Source organism: Pleurodeles waltl, chromosome 7 (assembly GCF_031143425.1).
Source record: "Pleurodeles waltl isolate 20211129_DDA chromosome 7, aPleWal1.hap1.20221129, whole genome shotgun sequence".
In the NCBI taxonomy this organism is placed as follows: domain Eukaryota; kingdom Metazoa; phylum Chordata; class Amphibia; order Caudata; family Salamandridae; genus Pleurodeles; species Pleurodeles waltl.
In genome coordinates this window covers 323,219,862-323,233,938 of record NC_090446.1, presented here as the reverse complement: position 1 = coordinate 323,233,938, position 14,077 = coordinate 323,219,862, and positions in this window count along the sequence as shown.

The window sequence follows — 14,077 nt, the reverse complement described above, 5'->3', positions numbered from 1 at the left end:
GCAGACGTCTATTGGAAAGCAATTTGCTGTACCAATCTTGGAGAATGTGGGTCTGAAAGGCTGACTAAATCGGAGCTGACTTCCAGTGTGACTCTTGGTGATACAAGTGTCATCCACATGACTAACCCCTGTAGTCACAGTGGGGCCTACAGGAATGGCCTTCAATCCCTACATGATACCATTGGATACGCATTGGCCAACTCAAAACATGTGAGAAACTGAATTCCCACTCATGGACCAAGAGAAAAGCTTGCCCAATGCATCACCCCTTGCTATGCGTCCAACTCACACGAGTCCATAACCAGCAAACACAACACATAACAGACATATCAACACTTACTGGAGTGGTCGGGGTCCTCAAATGTCGCCTCCTCTTCCACAGTGTAGGGTGCCGGTCCACCTGTAAGGTATGGAAGGAAGAAATGTGCTCAAAATCTGTGCAGAGCATTACAATTTCATAAACATATACAATGTGTAGGCTGAATAAGGAAATGGCCGCCATTCAGACATGATGGTACTGCATCTGATATATCACTGCCAACTTGTACATAGCATGGTTCTCCTGTGACAGTTACACACATATCTGCACAGAAACATTGGCCCTAACTATCATGTGGTTGCAAACATGCCACGTAATTGGTGACCAGAAAAAAATTATGGAGTGTAATTGTCTCATCATGTGCATCCAAGAGAGACATCCATAGCCTGGTTACTTGAGGACTGCATTACCAGTCAAACATGCCTTGTGGCCATGACACATTAATGACACATAGGTACAATGTACAGAGGGAGGGGCAGGGACTTTTGTAAGCCATCCTGTTGTTACAGTTTATTCAATTTATGTGGCCCAGCTATGGTGCTCTGCACCAACCATGGAGATGTGAAGCCATGTGCATACACTTGGACTGCCATAAATATTTGGAATGTGGCACAACTAACTCCAACAAACATTCTAAGATGTTAGCTGAGGGCACCTTACACCTTTTCACGATGTTTTCAAATCCAGATCTGTCATGTATCCAACAAGATCCAGGAACACAATAATCCCACACATTCATAGTACTTCAGTAAACGCATTCCTTCCACACTCACCAAACGCACATGAGACATATGTCTGAGCCACTTTGCCATTATCAACTGACGTGAAGGCAGCACTCATTTTCTGCATCATGTAGTGATTCTAAAGTCAGTCTAGCAATTGCGTCAACAAGTTTGCCCTAAATGTTGGTACATCTGTACTTCTCTGTCAATAGTACCCTATATAGACATGATTGGCTCCTATTTTGTTTGCTTTTCTGACAAAAAGGCCGCACCAATTTCCTTCATGGAAAAGTAACCTGTAAGTTTGCTGAACACGTGCTACCTGACAGCTCGCAATTGTGATCCTTGTCATAGTGCATCAATTATCCCTTTATGTTTCCCCAGCATTACACACAGTCAGCAAGTTAACTGGCAGACATTGCACTAATCCCCTTATGTCACTACAGAGCATTTAATCGTGCACATTAACATGATTCATACTCACCAACAGTGCCACCAATCATGATTCCCAGGTGGTCCAAGAGATCCTGCTCCCTGATCATGAGGTTAGCCCACCAGTGCTTCAGCTGGTGGTCACTCCTCTGGCTGACATACACACACTGCAGGTGATGCAGCACCTTTCCCCACTGGATTCTGTGCACCTCTGTTGGATATCCCTGTATCACCCTGCCCTCTGCCTGGATCATGAGCGGCAAGAAATGGCACACAAGCCAGATAAACCCCCCCAACTCCTCTTCCCTCATCCTGCCAAGACGTGGCCCACCAGATATACTTGTGAAGTGAAAGGGAATAGGGGTAAAAGAAATAGAAAGGGGAAAAGGGGGAAGGTAGGGGTACAAATACAGATGAAAAGTAAACTTAACCACTAAAAGAGCCCAACTATCCCCTAACTAACACTACCCACAACAGACTCCCACAAACAACAAAAACACAAGATAAATGGACAAATGTAGACATAACACAGTAGTACAGTATACAGCAACAATATTTATTTCACAAATGGACTTTACAGATAGCACACAGGACAAAAAAGCACAAAATCTCAGAAAAACACTCTCTACACAGCCACACAGTCTAGAAGGATCATAGACTGCAAAGTGAAAGTGAAAGTACACCCACTGTACATGATCTGTAAACAGGATATCCTATTACATCACTTCCTGTATGAAAAGTCCCGTCTTTTTCGCATTATGCGTCATTTTTTGTTTACCAAAACTGTATTTGCATCATTTTTTTGGACGCACAGAAGTGAAAATTAGCCCATATTCACATAATAGTACATGGCCTGTACAAATATCTGGATGCGGTCTAAATTTCACTCCTGTGCGTCAAACAAAATGACGCAAATACAGTTTTGGTAGACAAAAAATGACGCATAATGCTAGGAACGTCAAAATTACAGTGCATTAACTGGTTTTGGGCAATTTTTCTTGTTTTTTGGTTATGTTACATTTGGAAAAACAACAAGTGATGGACGGAATGCTGAACATTGTCAAACACTCACCCCCAGTAATAGATCTGGGTTTAATCCATCGTTCTTTTGCTCACCATGCCACCCCAGTTTGGACCCAGCCATATGCAAATCAGTCTTGACCCTGTTCCTCATGGGAACAGTCCAGACCGAACTGCAAAGCCAGGTCCTCACTGCTTGTTTCCAGTCCAGGGAAGACCTGGCCTAGCAGTTCGGGCTGGACTGTTCCCATGGGGAACAGGGTCAAGACTGATTTGCATATGGCTGGGTCCAAACTGGGGTGGCATGGTGAGCAAAAGAACGATGGATTAAACCCAGATCTATGACTGGGGGTGAGTGTTTGACAATGTTCAGCATTCCGTCCATCACTTGTTGTTTTTGCTTTGTCGCCCTAAGTGGGAAGGGTATGCCCAGACGTGGGTCCCGTGCTTCCCATGCCACTGGATTCAAGCTAGCCTGACTGATGAGGGGTGAAACTCCGAAACCGGTCCCAGGATGCTTGTTTCCAGTCCAGGGAAGACCTGGCCTAGCAGTTCGGGCTGGACTGTTCCCATGGGGACCAGGGTCAAGACTGATTTGCATATGGCTGGGTCCAAACTGGAATGACATGGGCAGCAAAAAAACGATGGATTTAGGCCCAGATCACTGTACTGGGGGTGAATGTTTGACAATGTTCAGCATTCCGTCCATCACTTGTTGTTTTTGCTATGTTACATTTGGGACACATCAGAGATAGTCTGATTGAAGACACTATGGTGTTTATGGTGTATGTTCACATGTGTAACATCATACTGCAGCGGACCATGATCCGCTACTCCCTTCACAGTATTTTTACTTTTGGCCTGACGCAATAGTTGGTCATAAGTGTGGCCTACATATATGTGTCGCAGAAATTGTGCATGTTCGGCATAAGGAGAGGATAGCAATGTGACGCACATATGTACAATACCTAAATGCCTTGGGCTCAAAGTGTGTGCTTTGGGAACTAATGTATTTGTTGACCAAGTGTGTGTGTATCACATGAAGCATTTTTTTACATATGTTTGTATGAATGTGACGTCCATGTGTCCAATCCTTAGATGCAAGTCAGTGTGGAAATGAGAGAGGGCATGTGTTAGTCATACATGTAACGACACCCGTAAAGTGGACTTCCAAGATTTAGGGTCACCTAGACACCACATGTGACATAGCATGCACCAGATGGATGGCAGACGCTTGTTCATGTCAATGGTCCACATTTTCTACATCCTATGTCCTAGAGTATTGGTAAGAGCTTCCTAGACACTAGTTGGTGAATCCCACAGTGAGTCATACACATGCATTGAGGAAGTGGGTACCATGTTGTTTGCACAGACAGACAAGGGTGAATCTCAAATGTATGATGACACCACAGTTGAGGCCATAGAAGTGAGCCCCAACTATCAAGTGGCTGTGGTGGACCAGCATACGAGGCAGCACGTGTCCACATATTTCCAGTGATCAATTGCACATAGGTGTCTTGTTCATGTGTGTGGTCCAATGATGATCCTGTATATTGTTTGGGGTGTAATTTGTCACAGTTCGGTCCAGGACTCATCATGAGTCAGTGGCAGCTATTCCTGTATCTACTGAGTATCCTTGGTTGATCAATGTGAGTAAAGTGGATGTGGACATGTGAACCAAAATGTGGATGGTCCTACCCTGTCACTAAAGACATGTAAAGAGACAGTCAACAGGGACACCTTGGTGTGCTGAGTGAGATAATGTCTCAGGTGTCATGTTCCGGCAGGTGTCATTACAACATTTGTACACAAGTTAGCCTCTGCAATTCCCACTGCATCTGGGAACATCATAGCCCCTGTGCTGATTATTCTTGCAGCTATTAACCACACACGGCCCATGAATATGTTGTGAGCACTGTGATTCTGTGAGTGAACTGTCATGGTCCTGACATGTGTGGATTTTTCATGGAAATTATCAGAGGTTGCTGGTTGTGCTGAAAGCCCCGTACCCAATCCCTGCCTACGGCCCTGAGACACTGTCACACTTTGTCATTCATGCATAAATGCAACCCAGACAAGGGATGGGCCATGAATTTTGCTTTTCCAAGAGGATGTAACTCAAATGGTACAGTTAAAAGGCAGATGATGCTATACAATGTATTTGTGTATGCATTGAAGAAGCCCATGCCCAATACCCCCTGATGAATGAGAGGTTTACTAACGCAAGTGTGGTACATATGTAGACACAGGGATACTTTATTGTGACGCACAGACAATTACCAGTCAGGCTGACAGAATGCAAGGTGATTCAGGATCCAGCAATTTCACAAGTTAAATAATCAGTGGTCTGACAAAGACTGTTTGGAGGACAAACTAGAGAGCTGACATTTCAAACTGTGTATGTCCTGTGTTTTTGAAGGTGACAAATGAACCCAGTGGCTGTGTTACATGGCTTAATTAGTATCAATGCTTAACGGTGTATTTGACATAATGGCAACTCCTATGCCGTTCCAGGCATCAGCAGGGGCAGTGCTTTTTGAAATGGGTGGTGTGCATGGAGGTGATCACAGGTGTGGGCTGCATCTGTTTCTCACCATTCCTGTAGGTGAGACTTGCATTCTAAGGGCCAACAGACATTTTCACACAGGAAGCAATCTACATATGCTAACAGGGCTTTGAAACTAGAAGACAGTGTATAAATTAACCTGACGTCCATGCAGTCAGATGTTCTATGACAATGGCATACTATAGGAAAGGGTGTAGCACAGTGGATTGCTATTGTTAATCTGTGTGTGTAGAGGAGGGAATATCAGGGTACACATCTTACTATTGCAGGGACCTCTTCAGACAGGTGGGTTGTGACCAGGTGCACAGGTGTGTCAGGAGTTAGGAAATGGGCTGACATGTACATGGAATGTCATGTGCGCAATGCTGCTCATATGTGTGGCAATTGTGCTGTCTATGTACAGCTTCTATGGAACTCTTGTCACAGATAGTCCTTGCAAATAATGGATGCAGTTGGAATAACTGCTGTCAAGGGTCTGGTCAGACGTTCCTGTTACTGATGCAAAAGCACATCAACTGCCTCATGTATGAGGCTTGTTTTCCCCTTATTGAGTGATGGTGTCTCAGTTGTGTGCCATATGCTGCGTTGGACCTTGATTTCAACATGTATGTGTGAAATAGGTGTGGTCCTCTGCTATTGGCCTTCAAAGGAGAAATGTACATGATATATGTCATTAAGAGTGTGTGTGTGTATGTGACCATTGTATGTTAGGCATCACATTAGCTCTGGAATGTTCAGTGTCCTAATCAGTATATCACCAATACTCATTGAGGCAACACTCTTATTCTGATAAGTAGAGCTGAAGGTTTACAAAAATGAATAGCCAGACCATTATATGGTGATTATAATAGGTGTTTATTTAAATTCGTTAACTAAAGTGGTGAAGGTGATCATATTCAAAAGAAATTGTTGACGATCTGTTGTCGCCTGCGTATACCAGCGGCCATGGTCTGTAGTTCCCCTTCATGTTGCAGGCCAGCGTCCTCCTCTTCCTCCTCTTCAGGCATGTGTGGCTCTGGTTCCAGGAGGGGAATGTTCCTTTTGATGCAAATGTTGTGCAATAATGCACATGTTAGGATGATCCTACAGACCATCTCCAGGGAATATAGGAGGCTACCACAAGTGATGTCGGGGCACCGGAACCTTGACTTGAGGATGCCAAAGGTCCTCTCGACAATGCTGCGTGTCCTCCTATGTGCGTCGTTGTAGGCACGCTCTGCAGCAGTACTTGGGTTGCCAAATGGTGTCATAATCCATGGCTGGATGCCATACCCCTGATCAGCTGCAAGAGAAAAGGATTGGGATCATGTTGATGTAGCTGGCACTATTGAAATGACCTTTCATGGCAGTAGTTGTCTTGTGTTGTCTGTGACTCTTTTGTGTAATAATGTAGCATCCTAGGCTTGTAGGATTTACCATCTGCATTGTGTCCTTGGCTGAACGAGTGTTTGTCAGCAGTATGTTTTGGGATTTGCAGTACAGTGTGCCCTCACTAGCATTGTGACTTGTGATACAGGTGTCCGTGTATCTTCACTGGGGGTAAGATGATAGTTCCATACACAGTTAAAATTGACAGTGTTGTTAACACGTTCATATCAATGTACCCTGGACATCCCATACCTTTAGACTTATGCAATGGATTAATGTAAAGGTCATTGGGACACTTACATTTTGCAATGTGACATTTGGGCAACCCACTCCACACGTTGTGATCTTTGACGTCTTAACATTAGACTGTATACTAATTTCCAATGTGTGACAGGTTCAATTTTGACCTAAGAAACATGGCTAGCGATGTCACGACCTCAGTATGTTCCTGTTCACATGTTGCTGTTGTGGTGTATGTGTTGTGTGTACTAGAGGTTTGCTGTGCAGTGTGTATATAAGCAGGTTTTTGTACTTACCAACAAGTAGTCCATTGCCATACCGTCCATCCTGGAAGTGTTCATTGATGGTGCAGTGACGGAAGATGTATGAGTCATGGACACTTCCAGGATATTTAGCCAAGATGTTGGTGATCAATCCCTGGTGATCAACTATGGCCTGCAAGTTGATGTAATGTGTGTGCTTCCTGTTGCAGTAGAGATGTTCAGTTGCAGCAGGTGGCACAAGGCGTACATGTGTGCAGTCGATTGCACCAAGGACGTGTGGGAAGCCACTGATGAGGTAGAACCGCTGTTTTGTTTCCTGCTGCTTCTGCAGTGTGTTAGGGAAGCAGATGTGGCGGGGTGTCAGTCCAATGATGGCATCCAGTACTTTGGGCAAAAAGGCGGAAAACAATGGTTGTGATATTCCACCAACCAGGGCACCAGTTGTTTGGAAAGAGCCACTTGCCAACATATGAAGTACAGCAAGCAGCTTCGTTTCTGTTGGGATGGTGCGGGGTGTCACCAAAGTGGGTGCCAACTGCGGTTCAATGTTGCGCAACAGCTGCTGAATGGCCTGCCAGTTCAACCGGTACCTCTGGATGATGTTGTGTTCCCTGAGGCCCTGAAGGGTGGTTCTGCGGCGGAATATCCTCTCCTGCCTTCTGCGCTGCCTTTGGGGTCCCTGCTGGTGTTGTTGTAGCTGCTGCTGTTGCTGCTGGGCTCTGCGTCTGCGTGCACACTGGATTAGAATCACCTCCTTGTCTCCCTGTTGCTGCTCTGCTGTTTGTTCTGTGTGTTCTGATTAAATACAGGTGTGTTTGCCCCATTTTAACGCCTGCCCTGACCCAGGCATTAAATTTTGACGCAAATATGCTGTGCGTCATTTTCTGGCTCCGCCTCCCGGCCGTGCGTCATTTTTTCCCGAAAGCATAAATACGAAGCCATTTTTTGGACGGGAACGCCTACCTTGCATATGATTAACGCAAGGTGGGTTGCCGCATCCAAAAAATGACACACACGGCTCGGGCGTCAAAGTTTAAATACGGGGCAACGTTTGCGCTGAATGTGCATGAAACGTTTTGACGCACAATCGGCGCAGATGGAGTATAAATATGCCCCTTAGTGTTTTCTCACACTCCCAGCGACCCTCAACACACTACACTAGACCAGGGGTCCCTCATTGGTTCGCATTCCACTTTCTTAGTATGTGGTTTGTGTTGCCCCAGGGCTATTGCATCCTATTGTATTCTACAGTGTTTGCACTACTTTTCTAACTGTTTACTTACCTGATTTTGGTTTGTGTGTATATTTTGTGTATTTTACCTACCACCTAAGGGAGTGTATCCTCTGAGATATTTTTGGCACATTGTCACTATAACAAAGTACCTTTATTTTTAGTAACTCTGAATATTCTGATTCTTATAATATAGTGCTATATGATATAAGTGGTATAGTAGGAGCTTTGCATGTCTCCTAGTTCACCCTAAGCTGCTCTGCTATAGCTACCTCTATCAGCCTAAGCTGCTAGAACACTACTAATCTACTAATAAGGGATAACTGGACCTGGCACAAGGTGTAAGTACCATCAGGTACCCAGTATAAGCCAGGCGAGCCTCCTACATCAGATCATTTGCACTTGATGTGACTGTTCCCACAAATGCACATTAAAGGCACATAAAACAGTATTACTCAAATTGTTTCAAGGGTGTTTATGAGAGTGCTTTATAATTGAAGGTAAAGTGCAATGGAATGGGGTGATGGTGGAGGAAAGTCCAGGGTATTGTTCCAGTCAGTTTGTAGCACAGGTCCATTGTCCAAGGGGCCATAGGAAGGGGAGCAATGGCAGTTCAAAGTGGACAAGGTGACAGGGTGGGACACAAGGGGAACAACCAGGAGAGTCTAATTTCCTGGAAATGGTCTTCATCTTGGCAAGTGTCTCTGTCTTCTGTCTGGTTCGCAGGGAATGTTTGCAGGGTGGTTCACCTTCTGTAGGGGGAGGGATGCTGGTGGCCTGTGGGTCCTGTGGCAGGGCCTCCTGTCCACTAGCTACAGTGGAAGTGGAGGGCTGGGTAATAGACTGGCTAGTGGTAGGGGCCCGCTAGTGTGCTGTCCATTCTCTCATGATGTTGGGGTTGTCTGCCAGCACCACTGCTATGGAGAGCATGGTGGTGTTGAGTGCCTGCAAGTCCTCCCTGATCTCCTGATGGTGTTGCTCCTGCAGCCGCTTGTTCTCCTGCATGTTGTTCAGGATCTGGCCCATCGTGTCCTGTGATTGTTGGTAGGCACCCAGGACATTTGTGAGTGCCTCATGGAGAGTGGTTCCCTGGGCCAGGCCTCCCCCTGGCACATGGCGGTCTTCCCAGTGTCCCTGTTGCCCTGTGCCCCTGTCCCCTGAATGATGTGCCCACTGCCACTGACCCCAGGTCCCTGATTGTCTTGGGTATGAGGTGTGGACTGGGGTCCCTGTAAAGGTGGGCACACTGCTGATTGATGTGTCTTGGGGACATAGGTGTAGGTATGCTGGGTGGGTGCTGGGGTGTTGGTAACTGATGGGGGAGACTCTGTTATTGACTGTGAGCTGGCTGGGGTGACCGACTGTCAGGTGGTCACTGATGGGCCAGGTTGTTGATCCAGATCTTGAAGTCCAGAGTTACTGTCATCACTGGGAGCATCTTCTGTTGGGGGACTGGATAGTCGTGGCACCTCCTCTCCACTGAGATTGGCTGGGGCACCTGTGAATATGTAAGAGATGTATTATGCTTCATGCCTGTGACATGTTGTACATCCCTATCTTCCCCTTTTTGGTTACTTTTGCCCTGCCACCTTTGATTGTGTATGGTGATGTATTGTGGGATTGTTAGTTCCCATATGCTGTGCATGCTTTGGTGATGAGTATCCATGCAGGGCTGGGAGGGCTGTCTATACATGTGTATGGCATGCAGGGCTTGGCATTGGGGTAAGTCATATTTGTTGGTGCAGTGTGTGGGATGAAGTGAATTGATGGGAGTGAGGGTGAGGGTGTGAGATGGCATGCAGGTATGGGGGTGATAAGTGGTAAATGTGACTTACCAGTGTCCTGTCCTTCAGCTACTCTAGTGAGTCCCTCAGGATGCATTAATGCCAAGACTTGCTCCTCCCATGCTGTGAGCTGTGGGGGAGGAGGTGGAGGTCCACTGCCAGTCCTCTGTCTGGCGAGCTGGTGACTTGCTGCCACAGAACGTACCTTCCCCCGTAGGTCGTTCCACCTCTTCCTGATGTCGTCCCTTGTTCTTGGATGCTGTCCCACGGCGTTTACCCTGTCCACGATTCTCCACCATAGTTCCATATTCCTTGCAATGGATATCTGCTGGATCTGTCCTCTAAAGAGCTGTGGCCCTACCCTGACTATTTCCTCCACCATGACCCTCAACTCCTCACCTGTGAAATGAGGGTGCCTTTGTGGGGACATGGGTGTTGTGTGATGTGTGTGAGTGTGTCCATGTTTGGTGGTGTGAATGGGTGTGCGTAGTGGAAACCGTGAGGGATGTATGGGTGTGTGTGTATTTGTCACAGTGGTCTTGATGTCTGTCTGGTGACAGTGACTTTTATTCATAAAGGGTTGTGGGTAATGTGGGTGTGTGTTGTATAGTGGTGTGAGAGGGTGGGTGTGGTGTATGTATGGCTGTCAGGTGTGTGTTGATTGAATTGGCCAATGTTGTGTAGTTTAGTTTTTGGGTGTCCATTCTGAGCGCGGCGGTGTGTACTGCCAATGGTTTACCGCCGTTGAATGTCTGCTGTAGTGATTTGTGGGTCATAATGTGGTGGGTGTTGTTCTGTTTCCGTAACAGTATGGGTGTTGGGACCGCCACTTTAGCACTGACCTTTGGGCTGGCAGATTTGTGTATATGGCTGTATTCTGTTTGTTTGGTGTGTGTGTGTCGTAATATGCAGAACGGTTAACAGAGGGGCGCTATGCTGGCAGCCGTCAGTGTGGCGAAAAGTGGGATTTACTGCCAATGTCATGATAAGGGCCATATTTGTAAAAGTATCAGGCATGCTCTAAATAAAGCTTCTCTTCCCTGTACTTGCCAATTTTTATTTCCCCAAATACTCTTTAAGTCAGTTGACTTCGGCCAATATTCATAGCCCTCTGTAGCCAATTGGGAGACAAAGAAATTAGAATAATCAATTTTCTGCCTGTTAACAGTACATTGTGATTTCCATTTGAGGCATTTTAAAATAATTGGCTCACAGGTGCAGCACACCTCCATAGCCAAGAAGATGGAGCTATGGCGCAGAATCGTGGACAGGGTCAACGCTATGGAACAGCATCCAAGAAATCGTGAGGACATCAGGAAGAGGTGGAACGACCTACGGGGGAAGGTGCTTTCAGTGGTCTCCAGGCACAACATCGCGGTACAGCGGACTGGTGGCGGACCCCCACCTCCTCCCCCACAACTAACAATATGAGAGGAGAAAGTCTTGACCATCATGCATCCAGAGGGCCTCGGAGGAGTCGGTGGAGAAATGGGCACTGGTAATCAAATCTTAACTATCATATCCCCCACCCTACCTGCATGCTATCACACACCCCCACCCTCACCCCCTCCCCATCACTCAAACTCCTCACTAATGTACTAATAACACAAACCACTCATCCCAACACCCAACCCTGCATGACACAACTAAGCATGCTCACCCCTCACCAAATCATGCTCACTGCACATACCCATTACAACCCCCTAACCATCATCACACAAACCCACAGACAGGAATGCTTCCACTGGGGTACACAAACACCCACCCATTGCACACCATTACACACACACATGCAGTAATCATGCTCTTATATCCCTGCAGGACCACTAAGGAACATCACCACACCGGAGGGTCCAGACATCTCCACTCCACCCACAGAAGAGGCCCACAGTGACGACAGCAGCTCTGCCCTACTGGATCCTGATGACCAGCCCGGACTATTGTGGGCCTCGGGACAGTCGGTTCCCCTTGCACAGACACAGCCCAACACTGACCTTCCACCCTCTGGTAACACCAGCACAGCACCCACCCAGCGGGCCCATACCTCTGTACCCAGGACACGTCAATCAGCGGTGTGTCCACCACTACAGGGAACCCAGGATAACCCACCACCCCAACAACAATAGGGACCTGGGGGCAGTGGTAGTGGGCACACGGTCCAGGGGACGGAAGCACAGGAACACAGGGGAACTGGGAGGGCTGCTGTCTGACAAGGGGCGGACAGGCCAAGGGAACCCACTCTCCACGAGGCCCTATCCTCCATCATGGGAGCATACCACCACCCCCAGGAGACGATGGCGACGGTCCTAGCCAAGTTTCAGGAGACCCAGCGCCTGCAGGAGGAACAGTATTTGGGGTTTAGGGAGGAGCTCAGAACCATCAGCTCCACCCTGGGCACCATCGTAGGGGTGCTGAGAGACATAGAAAAGACCATGAGGGACACCATGGCACTCCAAGGGGCCCCTTACACAAGCCTGGACGATGAACTGCCCACCACCTCCGCCGGCGCTAGTGGACAGGAGGCACCGCCACAGGACCACCACACCAGCACCCTACCCCCTGCAGACGGACAACCACCACACAAGCGGTCCCTGAGATCCAGGAATAGGACAGAGCAAGATGGCAAGACCCCCGCCAGGAAATGAGACCACCCTGATTGTCCTCCCACTGTCCCACTTTGTTACTCTGTCCATACTTAAACTGCCCCAGCTCCACTTCCTATGCCCATATGGGCAGTGCACCTGTGTGACAAATTGACTGGACTCTGCCATGGACATTCCTCCACCGTCCCCCATCACCATATTACAACCCCCCTCCATTTTTGAGCACTTAAATAAACACCCTTGAACCACAAAACAATCTGGAGTCAGTCTGTGATTTGTTAAATTTGTATTATCAATGACAGTGTCAAAACGCGTTCTCAATTGCAAAACCAACATACCTATGTCACACATCACAAGTCCTTGAAGGATGCAAGCAGATGACCCACGTTGGTAACCACACCTGTTAAACCATAATGGGAAGGTATAACTCAGTGACCAAATACTGCTATTAAATGACAGACAGGATAGAGGTAGAAGTGTGAAAGTGAATGTAATGGTAAAAACAAAATGTTCTCACCTGTGTGTCACTGGAAATATTGCTGTATGACTGACTCCCTGTTGTCTATGTCTTCTTCCTCAGCTTCCTCCTCATCACTGTCCACAGGCTCCACAGGCTCCACAGCTGCCCCAACACCGCCATCTGGACCATCCTCCTGCAGAAAAGGCACCTGGCGTCGCAAAGCAAGATTGTGAAGCATCGAGCAGGCGATGATGATCTGGCACACCTTCTTCGGTGAGTAGAATAGGGAACCACCTGTCATATGGAGGCACCTGAACCTGGCCTTCAGGAGGCTGAAGGTGCGTTCGATCACCCACCTAGTCCGCCCATGGGCCTCATTGTAGCGTTCCTCTGCCCTGGTCCTGGGATTCCTCACTGGGGTTAATAGCCATGACAGGCTGGTGTAACCAGATTCCCCTAATAGCCACACATGGTGCCTCTGGAGTTGACCCATCATATAAGGGATGATGCTATTCCGCAGGATGTAGGCGTCATGCACAGAGCTAGGGAACATAGCATTTACCTGGGAGATATACTGGTCTGCAAAACCTACCATCTATACATTCATGGAATGATAACTCTTCCGGTTCATGTACACCTGTTCACTCCTGTGGGGGGGAGGGGACCAGAGCTACATGGGTCCCATCAATAGCACCTATGATGTTGAGGATATGTCCAAGGGCATAGAAGTCACCTCTCACTGTAGCCAAATCCTCCACCTGAGGGAAAATGATGTAGCTCCTCAGGTGTGTCAGCAGGGCAGCCAACACTCTGAACAACACGTTGGAAAACATAGGCTGGGACATCCCTGATGCCATGGCCACTGTTGTCTGAAAAGACCCACTTGCAAGGAAATGGCGCACTGACAGCACCTGCACGTCAGGGGGGATTCCAGTGGGATGGCAGATTGGTGACATCAGGTCTGGCTCCAACTGGGTACATAGTTCCTGGATAGTGGCACGGTCAAACTTGTAGGTAATGATTAAATGTCGCTCCTCCATTGTCAACAGGTCCACCAGCGGTCGGTACA